General features: G+C 49.1%; 1 long non-coding RNA gene across 1 annotated transcript; it reads left to right on the top strand.

Moving 5' to 3' along the window:
* The first annotated feature begins 274 nt into the window (after window positions 1-274).
* LOC102493589 (uncharacterized) lies at window positions 275-2,175 on the top strand. The gene is made up of 3 exons (XR_335882.2): window positions 275-456; window positions 1,204-1,322; window positions 1,900-2,175. It is a non-coding gene; the product is annotated as an uncharacterized LOC102493589 (long non-coding RNA).
* The last annotated feature ends 9,693 nt before the right edge of the window (window positions 2,176-11,868 follow it).

The raw sequence follows: 11,868 nt of genomic DNA, 5'->3' as shown, positions 1-11,868 counted from the left end.
CATGCACGCACATGTACCCAGTGTGATTTTCAACCCAGAGTGTCCGGGACTTGAACTGTGCTCAGTCATGTGGGAGTCCAGTGACATAACCATCACTCCATCTGCTGGCCTCGAGAGAGAGGGGTTCTTAACCTCTTTCATGCCAGGAACCCCTTTGTTAGACTGGGGAACCCTATGGGCAGCTCAGAATAATACATTTTTCCCCTTTAATTTTAATATTTGTATTTATTTATTTCCTCCATGAGAAAAGACAGAGAGAGAGAGGCACCCCCAATACACCGTGACCCACCCCCAGTTTCAGCCAGCCTGGATTATGGACACGTGCACCCAGCATGTACAAGGGGACCTCGGGATGAGACCCCAGGACGTCCTGAGGGCCCAGCCTGGCAGAGTACTGTCTTACCACTGTGCTACTGCAGCTGTCCCTCGGGATGATGCTTTATATGCCCCAAATAGGTAAGATCACAGTTACACTGAAATCCCATTATCAAAATATTTTTAAAATGTTCGATAGGAGAATGCATATGTTTCTTGGTTAGTGCCTTAAGGAAGACGTTCTAGCAGAGGGTTGGAATAGCCAGTGGTGACATGCAGGTGAGCAAGAACTTGATTCCAATGTCCACAGCTCGAAGGCAACATCCGTGACTTCCGCCGATGGCAGTCGGGGCTGGCACTGTAGCCGCGGTTAGTCATCTGCTTTTCCAACTGCAGTGCTAAATGGCAGTTAGAAGTTAGCCGATGAATATATTTTTCCCTGACCAAGTTCTCAGATCCCCCTCCCCCTAAATTTCCTCCATGAACATGTCATGGCTCTGGGGACCCCAGGAGAAAAGGCCCCAGACTTGACACCTTCCCAGAGACCAGAATCATCGTGTGGAGGATTTGGAAGCATCTGGCTTAGGGGGGCAGAGGGAAAGCGGGTCCCAGAAGCCGGGTTTGAGGTTAAGGACACTCGTCTCTCCATTTCCCTGATTAGGAGCTGCAGCAAAGCCTCCTGCTCTGCAGAACTTACCCAGGAACTTCAAAAACAGTTACCTGACAGGAATAATTCTTAACTCTTAGATTTAGGGCAAAGCATGATATCAAAGGCCCGAGCGAAGCATTGCAAATTTCCCGTTCGCGGTGATCTAGCCCTAATTCTGCAGGGCATTTGTAACAGACACATTTTTCTAAAGAAGATTGTTTTATGGTTTCATGTGAAAGGAACCCCCTCAGCCGACTTTCACCTGCCTTCGCCGAAGTCCCCAGCAGGCCCTCTCTGGTGCCTGGCCTCAAAGAACGCCCTGCAGTTTGCACGGAGCCCATGGGGTCTGCTTAAAAAGGTCAGCCACTGCATTTCTTCAGTTTTGAAGCCCGACATGTTTGCAGCCCTCTCAGCGTCCCTGTGGTTCTACCAACTGCCAGTGAATCCTCCAGTGTAGCTAAACCCAAGACCCTGTTCTTTCTGCATCATTATTTGATATATTTTGAAATCCTGGCCTTTTAAGTTAAAGATAAATGTCGTTGCTGCTTTGTGGGGGAGGTGAGTGGGTGGGAAGAACATGCCCATTCTTGGAAGAAGAAAATCTGAATCCTCCGACGTGACTGTACTGATTTATCCCCCACGAGCAACTGTAAGGGTTTCAGTTATTCCCTGTCTTTGTCGGGGTTCAGTGTTTTTTATCATTTTCATTTCAGTCTTTATGTTTTAATTTGCATTTCATGGCCATTTGGACCTCCTTTTTTTTTTCCTAAAATGCCTGTTCAAATCTTTCACATATTTTCCTATTGGGTCGTATTCCTTTTTCTTATAGATGTACAGAAATTTCCCATGTATCCTGAATATAAGTCCTTTGTTGAGTATATGAATTGCAAATTTCTTCTTCTAATCGATGGTTTGCCTTTTTATTTTCTTAACAGTGTGCTGGGGCTTCAGTGTGTCTCCCCAAAGCTCGTGTGTTGGAAACTTACTAACCCCAGTGCAGTGTGCTGAGAGGGAGGACCTCTGAGGGGTGGTCAGGTCACGAGGGCTGTGCCCTCATCCATGGAGCAATGCCATCACCACAGGAGCGGGCCAGTTACCTCGGGGTGAAGTCCTGATGAAAGGATGGTCGGTCCCCTACCTACCCCCTGTCACTCTCTCTGGCTGTGCGAGGCCTTCTGCCCTGTATGACATCGCAGGAAGGCCCTCAACAGATCAGCCTTGGTTTTGGGCTGCCCAGCCTTTGGAACCATGAGCCAAATACATTTCTGCTCATTATAAATTACCAAGTCTGTGTCTTTTTATGAACGAAGGATCTAAGTTTAATAAAATCCAATTTATATATTTTTTTTCTTTGTGGCTGGTGTTACTGTAGAGAATTTTTTTTTTTTTTGAGAGAGATTTTTGCTATAGGGTATGTCCACTCGCCAGAGAGACGGAGAGAGACAGAGAGACAGAAAGTGAGAAATCACCAGGGGGGTATGGCCACGCCACAATCCCTTCTCCTCCATTCTCCTCTTGGGATTTTGGGCATGCACGCACACACTGCGGGAATAAGTTTTAAGCTGCCAGGTTCAAGACTTGAACCATGGTCAACTACGTGGGAGTCCAGCGACATAACCGTTATACCATCTGCTGGTCCCGAGATTTTTTTCTTTAAAAATTTGACAGCCTTGGGGCCAGCAGATGACATAGTGGTTATGGCACTGGACTCGCACATGGCTGATTGCAGTTCAAGTCCTGGACCCAGTGGCTTGAAGCTAACACAAGATATGTGTGCATGCATGCCCAATATCCTGAGAGGAGAATGGAGGACAAGGGATTGCAGTGTGGCATTCCCCCTGGGGGATGACTTCTCATTTTCTCTCTGTCTCTTTCTGTGTCACCAGAGAGCATGCGTGCCCTATAGCGAAAGTCTCTCTAAAAAAAGAATTTGACAGTCTTGCTGAGATGAAGATGCACTGATGCTTTTTCCGCTCGGCCTCTCCCGTGGAGGGCTCCTGTGCACAGGCCAGGCCCACATGCCCCCGAGAAAGCACAAATTCCCAGTAGCACTTTGCAGTAAAACTATGATGCAAGCCACCTGTGGAATTGAAAAAGCAAAGAGAGTAACAGGTGAGGGTCATTTTGACAGTATGTTTTATTTAACCACATATATCCCGGTACCTAAGTCATTTCAATATTTTAAAACTTATCCTGATTTAGCTTTTCCATTTTAACTTGAATTTCAGTCACAGTAGCCATGCCCTGTGGCTTAGTGGCCACGCCTGTCTGGTGGCTACCACACTGGCCAGCACAGGGTAGAGTTGGACAGTGAGCTCTGAGAGTGAGCAACTCAGGTTAAAAATGGCCCTGTCACTCCACAGCAATCTCTGGCACCCATGGGCTTCTCCCACCTCCCCAGGCTCTGCCCTTAAGAACTAAAGTACTTTGTGGCGTGGCCGTCCCTCCTGGGGGTGATTTCTCGATTTCTGTCTCTCTGTCTCTCTCTGTCTCTCTGGTGAGTACACATGCCCTATAGCAAAATCTCTGCCTAAGAAAACAAAGAACTAAAGTATTGAGCACATAGGCATAGTAGGTACCCTGTGTGTGCCGTCTAATTCAGTCCTTCCAGAACCACACGCAGTAGTAGGGAATACGTTGACCTCGTATGTGTCAGCCAGAGGGGCTAGCTACCTGGTTGCTTGCTTGGACACCCCGCTAGCTGGATCTGTTAAGGCTTTTTTTTTTTTTTTTTTTTTAGTTTTTGCCATAGGGCATGTGCACTCACCAGAAAGAGAGAGAGAGAGAGAGAGAGGAAAAGTGAGAAACCGCCCCTTCTCCAGGATGGCCATGCCACAATCCTTTCACCTCTATTTTCTTCTCAGGATTTGGGGCGGATACACACACATACCCGGCATGATTTTCAAGCCACTGGATCTGGGACTCTAACTGTGCAGTCGGCCGTGTAGAAATCCAGCCACCTTCACCACCACACCACCTGGCTGGCCCTCAAAAACTATATTCTACTAGCCTTACACCTGGTCATATTACAGGCACTTTGAGAATACGTTTTTGCCATACCTCATGTCAATAAAAATCTCTGTTTTTTAAGTGAGTTCCTACCATGAGCCCAGCCCTTGAATGCCAATATCTTACGGAATCCTCACGTTAATCCTGCTGGGGCTGTGTTATGGCCACCTCCCAGGCTACGGACGAGAAACTGAGGCTGGGACGAGGTCTGGAGCTCACTCGGCGTCTAAGTGACAATCTCAGAGAAGTAATTTCCCACTATCTTATGTCATCAAACCGCCAGGTTATTTGTTTTCTTTAATAATCCTTTACAAAGCAGCTTGTAAGTGAATTGAAATTAACATCAAGCCCTCGCAGGGAAAATGAAAATGTAATCATTCCCTTCTTTTCCCTCGTTTTTATCTGCTGCAGGGTGCACCCATTTGTAATTCAGCTTTGGAACTGTCATATAATCTTATACTGTTTTTTCTCTTTGCAATTTTGTGCAGGTAATCCTAAAGAGGATTTTTCTTATATTGTGTATGATTAAAATGGAATGTGGCTTGTAAAAAAAATGAATTGTTAATCACTGAGCGAGCCTTGTGTTCTTTGAAAATATTTGTTGTCAAATGAGAAGAGACTTCAGAATGTCAATATATCTCATTTTGTTTGTTTTCCCCCCCAGTTCATTTGTGTATTCTTCCCATACTTTCCAAATTGCTGTAATCCACAGATTAATTTTAAGGTATTTCTTTGAGTTATGTTCATAAATGTCAGGTTTTATAAAAAGATTATTTTTGCATGTTTTAATACATTTTTTCTCCTTCATTCTCCTTTCTTTGATGTCAGGGATGAATAAATCCAGTTTAATGTGACTTTCATTTGTGAGGTTTAACAGAGAGTCTATTGTAAGGCTAACCCAAACCTCCTTCTGTTTTTCAGTGATTATCTTTTTCTGTCAAAATGAACCAGGACCTTTAGCATGGGGATTTGAAAGAAGTCAGTCTAAAAAACAGTTGGAAATCAAAGCTGAGGGCCTGAGCTCAGATGGGCCTCAGTGCCCTTTTATCTTTGCTCCCACTCTTCTGGCAAGGGCTTTCCTAAGCTGGTTCCATCGGATATTGAAGGGGGACTGTGTCTTCCCGAATGGTGATTCTGCCATGTTTATTGGGTGGTTGCATATTGCCATCGTTTTCTTCATAGCCTTTTTATCTTTAAAGTTTTATTTATCATTCTTATTCTTATTTTAATTTGCTATAGGGCATGTGCACTCATCAGAGAGAGACAGTGAGAGGGAAAGCGAGAAAGCAATCAGTCAGATCCAGGACTCGAACCACGATCACCCATGTGGGAGTCCAGCCCTTAACCATCACGACACCTGCTGGCCCCTTCTTTTACCACTAAGCTTTGGTATTCCTAGGACACGACTTTTACCTGGCATGGTTACAGTGGGCTGGTTTAAATCATTTAGACTCTAATTCATGTTGGAATAGATCTGTTGATAGGCGAGACATTAGCGCCCACGTTTCAGTGGACGCTGAGTAATGGCCTAGGGGTTATGAGATGGCACTGCCCTGCGGTGGCGGTCCTCTTCCTTCTCGGGATCTCTCACCTCTCTCACATGTATGAGAAATTCTCTGCTGTCTCCTGGTGAGCTAAGGGAAGGGCAGCAGGCCTACAGACCATGCACGTGGAGGACTCTGGGTGTATTATGCCCACATTATAGTCTGTCATATTTATCAAGCACTAGTGGTGTGCAAAATGTTGTTCTAGACCCTGAGTACAAAGGTGAACACACCCCTGGGACCAGCAGTTAGAGTAATGGCTATGTCGCTGGACTCCCACGTAGTCGACCACGGTTTTCGTCCCGGACCTGGTGACTTGAAACTCACGCCGGGTGCTTGTGCACGCGTGCCCAAGATCCTGAGAAGAGAATGGAGGAGAAGAGATTGCGGTGTGGCCATCCTCCCAGGGGGGTGACTTCTCGCTTTCTGTGTCTCTCTGTTTGTCTGGCGAGCGCACGCGCCCTATAGCAAAAACCTCTCCCTCCCCCTGCCCAGAAAAAAGAAAGAAAAGTGAACACGCCCCATTATCCGTCCCTGAGGTATAACCTACTGTACTTTCCCAGAGGTTAAACAATGTCCAAAGCCTTAAGGATGAGCATGTCACTTGATCAGGGAATTCCACCTTACGAAATGTAACTAGGCAAGCAAATGAAAATGTGGACAAGCATTTATGCAAAAAGATGTTCACCCCAGTTGTTTAGAATAATGGAAATGGGAAGACAGGGCAAGAGGAGGGACTGACAAGTTCAGACACCCACGCGCCTATATGATGGAACATTCTCTAACCATGAACAAGGAGATCATAGGCAGCCACGAGTGCATGCTGGTTGGCCGGCCGAAGCTCCACGGGAGGACATTGCTCGAATCCCTGGGCGCAGGGGACGAACATGCCTGTCGTCCCAGCTACTGGGAGGCGGAGGCAGAAGGATCACGGCATCGGAAAATCCCTGTCTTTTGTTTTGTTTTGATTTTTAGATTTTATCAATGATTATTGACATGGAAAGATATGGATGATATAATGCCAAGTGAGAAAAAGCAAAGTTACACTGGGTATATGGTGTATGATTTAGTTTTCCTTTTTCTTTCTTGAGAGAGAGATTTTTGCTATAGGGCATGTGCACTCACCAGAGAGACAGAAAACAAAAAATCACCTCCCAGGGTGGGATGGATATACTGCAATCCCCTCTCCTCCATTCTCTTCTCAGGATTTTAGGCACGCGCAGGTCTGGGACTCGAACCGCAATTGACCACGTGGGAGTCCAGTGACATAACCATTACACCATCGGCTGGTCCCGTGATTCAGTCTCTGTAGATGAATATATAAATACATTGTATTACCTGGGAAAAGCTGAGCGGAAGTTGAGCCAGTTTGCAGAGTTGGTGCCTGGGGCGGGCGCAGAGCTGTATTTTTGTTTCGTTCTCCTTGCTTTGCTTGTCTGCACGTTCTAATTTTTCTTCAGAGACTGGATGTTGATTTTGAAATCAAAACATCCTGTGAAGATCATTTTTAAAATTCATTTAGTTTTATTTATTCATTCATTTATTTTAATTTGAGCAGAGAGACAGAATGGAGGGAAAGTGAGAAAGCAAGCCACCAGGTCCAGGACACGAACCATGATCAGCCATTTGGGAGTGTCCAGCGCCTTAATCACCATGCCACCTGCTGGCCCCCCAAAATCATTTTTAACTAAAGAATGAGCTTGCGCGTCTGTTGCTGGGCCGTCACAGGGCAGTGGGCCCCAAGAAGGGGGCATCTGATGGACACTAAATGTTCCCGGATCCAGCCCCGGGTGACCTGCCTGTGCTTTGCAGTCAATCTCTGGCTTCCTGCTTTCTGACCCTCCCTGCTTTGCCTGCGGATTGATTTCCGGTTTCAGAGTCAGGGCCTCTCTTGTGCTCCGTGTGGATCACAGACCAGTCAGCTCCGCGTCTACTCTAACCTAGGCTTGTGTCTCCACTTGCGACAAGAAGTCCAGCACTTGGTGTCAGGGTGCAGCCTCCGTAGGCAAGGGGCGACATTTCGTGTCAGGCAGTCTCTGGGCCCTAGGAAGCAGGGGCCTGCGGGGACAGACACGGCCTCCACAGTTCTGGATGTTGGCTCCTGGCTCACTGTCACGGGACCGCTCTCCTCGTAGCTCTGCTGTCCGCACGTTCACGATTTGCCCTGCCGGACCCTCCTTCCAGCCACCGCCCGTTTTCCTCCTCGATAGTAACACTTGCTGACACTCATTAAGTTTCTCTGGGCCTCAGCCACGGTTACAAGTGGCCTACATGTGTGTTCTCATGTAATCCTCACACCTCTTACACAGGTAACCCTCACACCTCTTACACAGGAAACCCGCACACCTCTTACACGGGTAACCCTCACACCTCTTACATGGGTAACTCGCACACCTCTTACACGGGTAATCCTCACAGCTCTTACATGGGTAACCCTCACACCTCTTACACAGGAAACCCGCACACCTCTTACACGGGTAACCCTCACACCTCTTACATGGGTAACTCGCACACCTCTTACACGGGTAATCCTCACAGCTCTTACATGGGTAACCCTCACACCTCTTACACAGGAAACCCGCACACCTCTTACACGGCTAACCCACACACCTCTTACACAGGTAACCCTCACAGATCTTACACGGGTAACCCTCACAGCTCTTACACAGGAAACCCGCACATCTCTTACACGGGTAACCCGCACACCACTTATATGGATAACCCTCACACCTCTTACACAGGTAACCCTCACAACTCTTACACAGGAAACCCGCACACCTCTTACACGGGTAACCCTCACACCTCTTACACAGGAAACCCACACACCTCTTACACGGGTAACCCTCACAGCTCTTACACAGGAAACCCGCACATCTCTTACACGGGTAACCCGCACACCACTTATATGGATAACCCTCACACCTCTTACACAGGTAACCCTCACAACTCTTACACAGGAAACCCGCACACTTCTTACACGGGTAACCCTCACACCTCTTACATGGGTAACCCACACACCACTTACACGGGTAACCCTCACAGCTCTTACACGGGTAACCCTCACACCTCTTACACAGGAAACCCGCACACCTCTTACACGGGTAACCCTCACAGCTTTTACACGGGTAACCCTCACAGCTCTTACACGGGTAACCTGCACAGCTCTTACATGGGTAACCCGCACACCTCTTACACGGGTAACCCGCACACCTCTTACACGGGTAACCCGCACACCTCTTACAAGTCATCTTCAGATGAGGAAATGGGCATAGAAAGGTTGCCCAACTTGCCAAGGTCACAGTAGCTAGAACATAGCAGAGCCAGAACGTAGACCCAGACGGCGAGGCTCCCAGGTCCTCCCCACTAACCATCAGGCTGTCCTGCCCAGGAGCTGCAGCCCTATGAGCTGTACATGCATCCCAGTTCCTGGGGGGTGGCTGGCGGTTTCCTGTCCCTTGGCTGCCGCTCACCCTGCACCCACTTTTCGGGTTACCCTTCCTCTCTGTCCCCTCTCAACATCTGCTTTCCTTTAAGGACCAGCTCAACTGGCAGCTCTTCTGGAAACACGATCCGACCTCTGCCCTATGCCCTTCCTCCTCCTCACTCCCACTTTGTATTTTCCAAAATTGCTCCAGAATCTTGTTCAAACATCTACTACCAATAATCTGGGGGACCAGCAGTTAGTGTAATGGCTATGTTGCTGGACTCCCATGTAGCCGACCATGGTTCGAGTCCTGGACCCGGTAGCTTAAACTCACACCAGGCCTGTGTGCATGCGTGCCCAAGGTCCCGAGAGGAGAATGGAGGCGAAGGGATTGCAGCGTGGCCATCCCCCTGGGGGGTGATTTTTTTCTTTGTATCTCTCTGTCTCTTTCTGTCTTTCTGGCGAGAGTGCACATGCCCTAAAGCAAAAACCTCTCCAAAAAAAAAAAATTGGGAAAAGCTTACTCAAATTAATGCACATCAATCGTCTATCTATGAGAGATACGGATGTGACAATAAAGCATTCATCTGGATTCTTTCTCATCGGCAGAAGGACAGCAGAAACATGTCGTGGGTTTCTGCCAGGAAGACACCCTCTGCAAATTCACTCTGTCCTTTTAGGGAGAGTGACCCAGTTTCTTCTTCCCTCTTTGAGGTCCTCGAGCATTAGAGGTCAGTGTCTCCGGATGGTGTGGCTGAGCAGAAGCCGACGCAGGGCTGAGTATGAATCCCGTCCTCAGGTACTGGCAGGGGTCTCGGACGCCTCCTGCAGCCCCTCGGAGCCTCAGTTTCTCTGGCGGATCTACTGCTCAGTGCTAGTAACATGATTTCACGTTTACCCTGACCAGGGTGGAGGGAAAGACGGTATGGCTTTCACTCTGGGCTTGGCCTGTGGCTGCGTTGGGCAATAGTCAGGCATGACACCAAGTAGTGGGTGTGACAGGAGGAGGCTCTTGGGCCTCGCTTGCCCATTGGGCTTGTCTTCTGCTCCAGGACTGCCATGAGAAGATACGCCCTGAGCGACCACTGCCCTTCCCGTGGGCACTGGAGACACGTGAGGCAGCGTGGCAGAGGGTGCAGGGAGGCTGGACCCCACTGTAGTCAGACAGGCCGGGGTCTGGTGTCTGGAGCCTGGCCGGCCCAGGCAGCTGCAGCTAACCTGCTGGCCAAGAGCAGAGAAGGTTCTAGTGGTCAGCCGCAGAGCTCTGGGATAGCTGGCCTTCGCCAAGTGAAGGTTTGTAACTATCACATCAGGGATATTTGTGCTTTTTTTGGGGGGGCGGGGAGAGGTTTTTCCTATAGGGTGTGTGCTCTCGTCAGACAGACAGAAAGCGAGAAATCGCCCCCCAGGGGGGATGGCCATGCCACCGTCCCTTCTCCTCCATTCTCTTCTCAGGATCTTGGGCACGCACACACAACCGGCATGAGTTTAAGCCACTGGGTCCAGGACTCGAACTGTAGTGGACTACATGGGAGTCCAGTGACATAGCCATTACGTTAACTGCTGGTCCCAGGGGTATTTACGCTTTGAAGGAGGGTAGGGCGCTTCCCTGGCTTTCACTCTGGGCTTGGCCTGTGGCTGCGTTGGGCAATAGTCAGGCATGACACCAAGTAGTGGGTGTGACAGGAGGAGGCTCTTGGGCCTCGCTTGCCCATTGGGCTTGTCTTCTGCTCCAGGACTGCCATGAGAAGATACGCCCTGAGCGACCACTGCCCTTCCCGTGGGCACTGGAGACACGTGAGGCAGCGTGGCAGAGGGTGCAGGGAGGCTGGACCCCACTGTAGTCAGACAGGCCGGGGTCTGGTGTCTGGAGCCTGGCCGGCCCAGGCAGCTGCAGCTAACCTGCTGGCCAAGAGCAGAGAAGGTTCTAGTGGTCAGCCGCAGAGCTCTGGGATAGCTGGCCTTCGCCAAGTGAAGGTTTGTAACTATCACATCAGGGATATTTGTGCTTTTTTTGGGGGGGCGGGGAGAGGTTTTTCCTATAGGGTGTGTGCTCTCGTCAGACAGACAGAAAGCGAGAAATCGCCCCCCAGGGGGGATGGCCATGCCACCGTCCCTTCTCCTCCATTCTCTTCTCAGGATCTTGGGCACGCACACACAACCGGCATGAGTTTAAGCCACTGGGTCCAGGACTCGAACTGTAGTGGACTACATGGGAGTCCAGTGACATAGCCATTACGTTAACTGCTGGTCCCAGGGGTATTTACGCTTTGACAATAGCAGTAATTAACGCTGACCGAGCACTCGCTGAGGCCTTTCGCAGGCATAAACTCGGCCGATATTCACCATAGCCCTGCATACGGGATCTTGTCACAATATCTCTGTCTTACAGATCTGGAACTGCCACAGAGGTGGTGTCATCTGCCTGAGGCCACCGAGCCCCCCAGTGGAAGCTCAAGCAGTCCAGCTCTGGAACCTCTCCCACACCCACTGTCCCCGTGGCTTCTTGTGGCCACCCTGTGTCAGCATCACCCTGCCGTTAGGGTGGCAGGGCCCACGGAAAGAATAATATAAGGCGGGCCGTGAAGAAGCCACCAGTCCTGCCCCTGGTCTTTCCTCCCTCACCCTTCGTCTACCCCACACTCTGAGAAAAGATTTGTCTTCATCCACCCATAGCTAGAGCAGGGCTTGGCACATCCCCTTAACAGGCCAAATCCACCTGCCCCGTTTCATATGCCCACAGCTAAAAATGGTTTAGATGTTTAAATGCTTAGAAATCAAAAAAGGAATCATATTTATGACACATAAAAATGATACGGAATGGAAATATTTTTCTTGGTTTTAAAAAATTAACAGACTTTTGGGAGCCAGCAGTTAGCGTAATGGCTATGTCGTTGGACTCCCACGTAGTCGACCGCGGTTCACAT

Source organism: Tupaia chinensis, unplaced genomic scaffold (genome assembly GCF_000334495.1).
Source record: "Tupaia chinensis unplaced genomic scaffold, TupChi_1.0 Scaffold000561_1, whole genome shotgun sequence".
Taxonomy (NCBI): domain Eukaryota; kingdom Metazoa; phylum Chordata; class Mammalia; order Scandentia; family Tupaiidae; genus Tupaia; species Tupaia belangeri.
This window is presented reverse-complemented; position numbering and strand designations above follow the sequence as displayed.